An 8,921-nucleotide genomic window follows, 5' to 3' on the forward strand; every position below is an offset into this window, starting at 1 on the left:
TATCTCTCCATGTGGGCAGTCATGGCCTAGTGGTTAGCGGTTGAACTGGTAACCCAAAGGTTGCTGGTTCGATTCCAGAACCGGTGGGAAATGACTGAGGTGCCCTTGAGCAAGGCACTTAACCCCTAATCGCTCCCCGGGCGCCACACAAAGGCTGCCCGCTGCTCTGGGTGTGTGTATCCACGTTTGCAGTGTGTGTGTGTGTTAACTACTCACTACTCTGCTCCTAATGTGTGTGCATTAACTTGGATGGGTTAAATGCAGAGGTCAAATTCCTAGTATGGGTTACCATACTTGGCCGTCATGTGTCACTTTCACTTTTTTCCACTTTCACTTTCACTCTATTAGTGTTACTCGATCTTAGTGCTGCATTTGACACTATCGACCACAACATTCTTTTAAATAGACTCGAAAATGATGTTGGCATTAGTGGAATTGCATTAGCATGGTTTAAATCACACTTATCTGACCGTTATCAGTTTGTAGCAGTAAATTAAGAGATGTCTCATCGATCACAAGTTCAATATGGTGGACCATAAGGCTCAGTACTAGGACCGTTGCTGTTCACTCTGTACATGCTACCCTTGGGAGATATCATTAGGAAGCATGGTATTAGTTTTCACTGTTATGCTGATGATACTCAGCTCTATATTTCTATATTTCTTCACGCCCTGACGAAATTGACCAATTCACTAAATGAATGGAATGTATAGCTGATATAAAAAACTGGATGACTAGTCATTTCCTACTACTTAATTCTGAAAAAACAAGAGATTCTAATTATTTCTCATGAGTGTGTTTCAGGAGTGTGTTTCTCACGAGTGTTTTTCAGGAGTGTTTCTCATGACTGTGTTTCTCACGAGTGTTTCAGGAGTGTGTTTCTCATGAGTGTGTTTCAGGAGTGTTTCTCAAGAGTGTGTTTCACGACTGTGTTTCTCACGAGTGTGTTTCAGGAGTGTGTTTCTCACGAGTGTGTTTCAGGAGTGTGTTTCTCACGAGTGTGTTTCTCACGAGTGTTTTTCAGGAGTGTTTCTCACGAGTGTGTTTCACGACTGTGTTTCTCACGAGTGTGTTTCAGGAGTGTGTTTCTCACGAGTGTGTTTCAGGAGTGCGTTTCAGGAGTGTTTCTCACGAGTTTGTTTCACGAGTGTGTTTCTCATGAGTGTGTTTCAGGAGTGTGTTTCAGGAGTGTCTTTCACGAGTGTGTTTCTCACGAGTGTGTTTCAGGAGTGTGTTTCTCACGAGTGTGTTTCAGGAGTTTTTCTCTCACGAGTGTGTTTCTCACAAGTGTGTTTCAGGAGTGTTTCTCTCACGAGTGTGTTTCAGGAGTGTTTCTCTCACGAGTGTGTTTCAGGAGTGTGTTTCTCACGAGTGTGTTTCAGGAGTGTTTCTCTCACGAGTGTGTTTCAGGAGTGTGTTTCTCACAAGTGTGTTTCAGGATTGTGTTTCAGGAGTGTGTTTCTCACGAGTGTGTTTCAGGAGTGTGTTTCTCACGAGTGTGTTTCTCACGAGTGTGTTTCAGGATTGTGTTTCTCACGAGTGTGTTTCTCACGAGTGTGTTTCTCACGAGTGTGTTTCAGGAGTGTTTCTCACGAGTGTGTTTCAGGAGTGTTTCTCTCACGAGTGTGTTTCTCACGAGTGTGTTTCAGGAGTGTGTTTCTCACGAGTGTGTTTCAGAAGTGTGTTTCTCATGAGTGTGTTTCAGGAGTGTGTTTCTCACGAGTGTGTTTCAGGAGTGGAGTTTCACATTGAGGAAAGAGAAGCAAAGCACATAAAAACAACCCCATTGTCTTTATTTAGTTAGACATTTTACAGTAGTCACTTTTATAGTAGCTGCCTTGTTTTTCTTTTTCCTCATTGTTTCACATATTCTATCACTTGGATCAATGCAAAGGAAGAAATATATATATATGAACGCCCAAAACAGGAAATTTTGGCAAGATATTACAAGAATATGATTCAGGCCTTTAACAGGGCGAATGTTTGGTTCATACATGGCAATTGAGTTCAGTGGGTTTTGAATCTGTAAAACACACGTTCGGATGAAAGAGGAACCGTATTCAAAACCCATTCAAGACATTAGACTTGAATTCATTCTGATTTCAGAAAAACTACAACCTGATGCTAAACTCAGTGTTTGATATGTCACTATAAACCGCACAGGTATTTTCCCGATGTGCAAGAACGTCTTTTAAATGCGAACTGCACTGAACATGAAATCTAAAAACACCAACAGCAAAAGAAACATTGCAACTACACTGTCGAGGTCACTTTTAAGGGATGCTGTTTGTCTACTGCCATCAAACACTTGAAACTGCCACGTATTGGACCCAATACTGAAGAGAAGTGTGCGAGGAAGAGTCTGAGAGAGAGTCGACATGCATCGGATCTGGAAGTGTTGCAGAGTTCAGCGATGGAGAGATAGAAGAAACCAGATGTTCATCAGTTCATCAGAACCAGTCGTTCAGTCCGAGACCCAACGGCTAAACCAGCGCTCGGAGACGCCATGTTGGATTTGATAACACTGAATCATGTTGGAAACACCAAATGTTTTATTCTCTAATGCATTTTGCAGGTTATTCCATGTCATTAATTGGCCACAGTTTCCCAACAGAGACACTTTTCTCCATTGCTATTGGAAGGCAAAGCTTAGTTTGGATGATTCTGGATCAGAACCGGAGCGAATGACAGCGATGTGACGAGGCCGTCAGTGTTTCCTGAACCTCACGCAGGCGTTCGTGAAAACCTTCCCAGATCAGCAGAATCTACAGCAACATTCGTGTGGGACGTCATCAGATCCAGCGTGAAACACAGCAGCTCGAGCTCGACCGAAGAGTCGAGAGTACAGAACCGGCCGTGGGGTCGAGTCGAGAGGTCGAGTCCTTCAGTGCCGGTTCTGTCAGAACACTGATCCGTCAAGACGAGAGGAAGAGAGAAATATAGAGAGGACGGCAGCGGCTCCTGTGTGTGTGTGTGTGTGTGTGTGTGTGTGAGTTGTTCATCAGCGCTCTGTCGTCTGCACAGGGGAAGGGGTGTGTGTGTGTGTGTGTGTGTGTGTGTGTGTGTTCAGCTGTTCTTCGGCGCTCTGTCGTCTGCGCAGGGGAAGGGGTGTGTGTGTGTGTGTGTGTGTGTGTGTGAGAGAGAGAGAGTGTGTTCAGCTGTTCTTCAGCGCTCTGTCGTCTGCGCAGGGGAAGGTGTGTAACTGGCAGAGGTCAGGGTTCATCAGGCCACAGGAGCGCAGATCCACCGTCTGTAACGACACACACCGGCGCAGCAGTGGCAAACACTGATCCGTCACCTTCACACAGCCTGTAACACACACACACACACACACGCTTTCACTTTACAGACCCATACCTTTCTAGTTATACATCACAAACAGGATTCTTGTGTTTTTCTGCAGGTAAAGGTTGCTTCATGTGACAGTCGTCAGGTTTACTGGATATATTAGTGACCGAGGACACTCTATTGCTCTTTAAAGGGTTTCTATTATGCCCCTTTTCACAAGATGTAAAATAAGTCTGATGTCACCAGAGTGTGTGTGTTAAGTTTTAGCTCAAAATACCCCCCAGATATTTTATTATAGCATGTTAAAATTGTCACTTTTTGAGGGTGAGCAAAAACGTGCCGTTTTGTCTGTCCCTTTAAATGCAAATGAGCTGCACCTCCCGGCACAGAGGGCGGAGCTTTAAGAGCTTGTGTGTGTGTGTGTGTGTGCGTGCGTGCGTGCGTGCGTTAGCAGCTCCGATTACCTCACACACACGCACTGAACATTTCAAAAACGTTTAGCCTTTTATGTTCAAACCGGAGTCAGACAAAGATGGAGAGACTCAAGAAGAAGTGACAACATGTAGAAGCAACAGGAGATTTCTCAATGGTTAGTTGATGAATTTATGCAGCTGATGTGTAGTTATCTTCTAGTCATTGATTAGTCAGTCATGATGATCTATAAATCGTGTTCCGGGGGTTTATGTAAATGTTAAGGTTAGTGATGTCACTAACCCGTGAAGAAGCTTGTGTAGTCTCTACCAGCCGTTTATTGTAGTTCTTAAAGGGTCATGAAACCCTAAACCAAAATTTCTGAGATTTTATCAGAGTTATGTGTGTTGAACACCATTGAAGACAATGTTAACATCTGTTAGATTTAATAGTAGGGGGAAAATGGTTAAATTTTAGTTTTTATACGCTATTTTCGTCTTCCGGGTTTAAAATCTTCATCGTGTCCACGTCACAGGCTGTGACGTGGCAGAGCACGATAGTACTTTGATGACTCATCGGTGTCTCATAATTATTAATGAGACTGAGTTTTTTTATCCAATGAGAAGACACTGTCTCTTAATTATTCATGACACCACGTGGATCTTTCCAATGACAGACATGTCAAACTATGATATCGCGTAGTAGATGAGAGAGGTAATGATGGGACGCGCGTTTGTTTTCGTGGTGCAAAAGTTCCAGTGCATCTTTCCCCGTGATGCTCCCAGGACTAGACTCCAACCATCAACCACAGACACATCTAAACCGTGTGTGTGTAGCAACCACTCAACTGGAGAATGGTGGACTTCGGCCTTGTACAGCAATTCAGGTTTCGTCTTGCGAGTGATGCGGTCCCGAGGACTTTTCTATCGCTTCAGAGGTGTGTGTGTGTGTGTGTGTGTGTGTGTGTGTGTGTGTGTGTGTGTGTGTGTGTGTGTGTGTGTGTGTGTCTAAAATGTAACCCTGACCGTTTTACTTGCCTTTTGTTAAATAATCACTCGTTATTAAAATGTAGATATTTCGATAATACCTCAATTGTATGGAACATTTCTATGTCACTGTCCATCTTTATTATGTGGGTTTAGGGGGCGCGGCTGTACGGAACGTTTTTTTTTTTTTAAGCGGAATAATTTTCAAATATATGCATTTATAGTGTGTATATAAACAAATATATATTTTATAATGACATAATTATACATATACATGTGCATTTATATGTTTTAAATAAAATTATAATTACTGTTATAATATAATGTAGCAGGGCATTCAGTTACTTTTGAAAGGACAAAAATAAGGTGTCAGTGTATTTCATTAGACTTTAACTTTGCCATCTATAAAAAAAATCTAGCATTTCCTCACGTTTTACCACAGATTTTTAGTGACAGTCGATATGCATGCATGGGCCAGTGGCAATGACAGTTTCCACCCTCCCCTCTCCCCTGCCATGCCACACCACACCCACTCTCCTCCCTCTCCACCCACTCTCCTGTCATGACCCTTTAAAAAGTCATTTCTGTAAAAGTAAATCTCTCCCTTCGCTTTGAACTTTGATCGTCGTAACTTTGCAGATGTTGTTTATGATCAAACAGCAACATTACACACTAACTACAGTTAGAGAAGTGAAATCATAATCAACCACCCCTTTAACACAGAGTCGTGGTGTTTCTGTATGTTATGAACAGGCCTGTGAGCTGAAGCCCAGGACGCGAGGCGTTACCTGCCAGGTCAGTGTGTGTGAGGCGTGTGTGAGGCGTGTATGAGGCGTGTGTGAGGCGTGTGTGGTCTTTACCTGCCAGGTCAGTGTGTGTGAGGCGTGTGTGAGGCGTGTGTGGTCTTTACCTGCCAGGTCAGTGTGTGTGAGGCGTGTGTGGTCTTTACCTGCCAGGTCAGTGTGTGTGAGGCGTGTGTGGTCTTTACCTGCCAGGTCAGTGTGTGTAAGGCGTGTGTGAGGCGTGTATGAGGCGTGTGTGAGGCGTGTGTGGTCTTTACCTGCCAGGTCAGTGTGTGTGAGGCGTGTGTGAGGCGTGTGTGGGCTTTACCTGCCAGGTCAGTGTGTGTGAGGCGTGTGTGAGGCGTGTATGAGGCGTGTGTGAGGCGTGTGTGGTCTTTACCTGCCAGGTCAGTGTGTGTGAGGCGTGTGTGTGAGGCGTGTGTGGGCTTTACCTGCCAGGTCAGTGTGTGTCAGGCGTGTGTGAGGTGTGTATGAGGCGTGTGTGGGCTTTACCTGCCAGGTTGAAGTGTGTGAGGCGTGTGTGAGGCGTGTGTGGGCTTTACCTGCCAGGTCATTGTGTGTGAGGCGTGTGTGGGCTTTACCTGCCAGGTCAGTGTGTGTGAGGCGTGTGTGAGGCGTGTGTGAGGCGTGTGTGAGGCGTGTGTGGTCTTTACCTGCCAGGTCAGTGTGTGTGAGGTGTGTGTGTGAGGCGTGTGTGGGCTTTACCTACCAGGTCAGTGTGTGTCAGGCGTGTGTGAGGTGTGTATGAGGCGTGTGTGAGGCGTGTGTGGGCTTTACCTGCCAGGTTGAAGTGTGTGAGGCGTGTGTGAGGCGTGTGTGGGCTTTACCTGCCAGGTTGAAGTGTGTGAGGCGTGTGTGAGGCGTGTGTGGGCTTTACCTGCCAGGTCAGTGTGTGTGAGGCGTGTGTGAGGCGTGTATGAGGCGTGTATGAGGCGTGTGTGAGGCGTGTGTGGGCTTTACCTGCCAGGTTGAAGTGTGTGAGGCGTGTGTGAGGCGTGTGTGGGCTTTACCTGCCAGGTCAGTGTGTGTGAGGCGTGTGTGAGGCGTGTATGAGGCGTGTATGAGGCGTGTGTGAGGCGTGTGTGGGCTTTACCTGCCAGGTTGAAGTGTGTGAGGCGTGTGTGAGGCGTGTGTGGGCTTTACCTGCCAGGTCAGTGTGTGTGAGGCGTGTGTGGGCTTTACCTGCCAGGTCAGTGTGTGTGAGGCGTGTGTGAGGCGTGTGTGAGGCGTGTATGAGGCGTGTGTGAGGCGTGTGTGGTCTTTACCTGCCAGGTCAGTGTGTGTGAGGCGTGTGTGGTCTTTACCTGCCAGGTCAGTGTGTGTGAGGCATGTATGAGGCATGTGTGGTCTTTACCTGCCAGGTCAGTGTGTGTGAGGCGTGTGTGGGCTTTACCTGCCAGGTCAGTGTGTGTGAGGCGTGTGTGAGGCATGTATGAGGCATGTGTGGTCTTTACCTGCCAGGTCAGTGTGTGTGAGGCGTGTGTGGGCTTTACCTGCCAGGTCAGTGTGTGTGAGGCGTGTGTGAGGCGTGTGTGGTCTTTACCTGCCAGGTCAGTGTGTGTGAGGTGTGTGTGTGAGGCGTGTGTGGGCTTTACCTGCCAGGTCAGTGTGTGTCAGGCGTGTGTGAGGCGTGTGTGAGGCGTGTATGAGGCGTGTGTGAGGCGTGTATGAGGCGTGTGTGAGGCGTGTGTGAGGCGTGTGTGAGGCGTGTGTGAGGCGTGTGTGGGCTTTACCTGCCAGGTCAGTGTGTGTCAGGCGTGTGTGAGGCGTGTGTGAGGCGTGTATGAGGCGTGTGTGAGGCGTGTATGAGGCGTGTGTGAGGCGTGTATGAGGCGTGTGTGAGGCGTGTGTGAGGCGTGTGTGAGGCGTGTGTGGGCTTTACCTGCCAGGTCAGTGTGTGTCAGGCGTGTGTGAGGCGTGTGTGGGCTTTACCTGCCAGGTCAGTGTGTGTCAGGCGTGTGTGAGGCGTGTGTGGGCTTTACCTGCCAGGTTGACGTGTGTGAGGCTCTCTCTGAGTGGTGAGATGGCCGAGGTCAGCGTGTGGACGGTCTGGTCTGTGATATGGCAGCACTGGCTCAGGTCCAGTCTGGTCAGGTGGGGAAGGTACCGGACCAGCAGACGAGACACAGCGTCGGTCACTTCCAGCCCAGCCAATCGCAGCTCGGTCACGTTCTGGAAGCGTCCGCCTCGGTTCTCTCCGTGAGCTGTGCGGGAACACACGGTTAGCGCTGAGACACTACAGCTCTCGACTCACACAGAACCTCATTACTGAACATTCACTCAGTTTCCACATGTAGAGTCTCTCCAAGCAGCATTTTCAAAATCAAGCACTGGCTGTTCAGTTTGGTTTCATACACACTGCCACTCCAGTAATGACTGAAGTCTGTGTGAACAGAGCAGGGTTCAGCACTAAAGGTGAACTGACAACTGAATTTATCTGCAGTGTGAACGTGGTCCTGGTCCATCTCAGGTGAAGCCAGTGACTGAAACACTCAAGCTGGGATCCTTTAACAGACACACAAACATCAGACCGAACTTCATCTGTGGCCCTCAGGAAAACTAAACGAATTATTTCAGGCAACTTTGTTAATCCATTCATAATAAAGTGGAATTTTTTTTTAAATGAACCAGTTTTCCCCTACAATTAAATCCAACAGATGCTGTTCAATGATGTTCAACACAAATACTTTTGTTAAAATCTCAGAAAATGTAGTTTAGTCAAGGCAAGTTTATTTATATAGCACATTTCATACCCAATGGCAATTCAAAGTGCTTTACATAGAAAATAAGCACAAAATAAAAGCAAGGGAAATTAAAATAGTTATAAAAGGAATTAAAATAGATAAATTATAAAATTAATTTGAGTCAAATGAATTAAAGTAGTAAAAAGATGATACACAGAATAAACTTCTCATTTGGCAAAACACCGGTGTATCCTAAGAATTCCACTGGACGTCTCCGATGGACCCGATTTTTCCCTATGATCGGACAGGAGGAGCTCTAGGACTCACGGGGTAACCTCGGCTTCACTGCCCCATCAGTCCAAACCCCAAAAACCTATTTATTCAGAAGCTCTAGGAATGGAGTCGATCCAGTCCGCACCCCACAGAACCCCGAGTTTAATCACGTCAAACTCACTACTCCACCACAGACCCAGGCCTTCTGCATGGGTTCATCTCTCAATTTCCCCAAGTAATTTATGTTTGTCTCTTACCCAATTCTCAGTGCCATTTGAGTTTAGAATCAAAAGGAAGATGCAGAAATAAAATACAGTGTAATCAGTCGGACGAACAGTGGCACAGTGCTCATTCAGTAAATGCACAGCTAAACAGAAGTGTTCTGCGTCTGGATGTGGATGTGACTGTAGGAGCACATCTGATCTCCTCTGGAAGCTGGTTCCAGCATAATAGCTAAAGCAGACTCGCCATGCTTA

At 46.6% G+C, this 8,921-nt stretch overlaps 1 long non-coding RNA gene across 1 annotated transcript; it reads right to left on the reverse strand.

The window, feature by feature from the left end:
- Positions 1-1,772: 1,772 nt before the first annotated feature.
- Positions 1,773-8,421, reverse strand: LOC309492088. The gene is made up of 2 exons (XR_014203427.1): positions 7,471-8,421; positions 1,773-3,309 (listed from the first exon to the last, which is right to left on the reverse strand). It is a non-coding gene; the product is annotated as an uncharacterized lncRNA (long non-coding RNA).
- Between the last annotated feature and the right edge of the window lie 500 nt (positions 8,422-8,921).

Source organism: Leuciscus leuciscus, assembly GCF_965113295.1.
Source record: "Leuciscus leuciscus genome assembly, contig: HAP1_SCAFFOLD_948, whole genome shotgun sequence".
Lineage (NCBI taxonomy): Eukaryota > Metazoa > Chordata > Actinopteri > Cypriniformes > Leuciscidae > Leuciscus > Leuciscus leuciscus.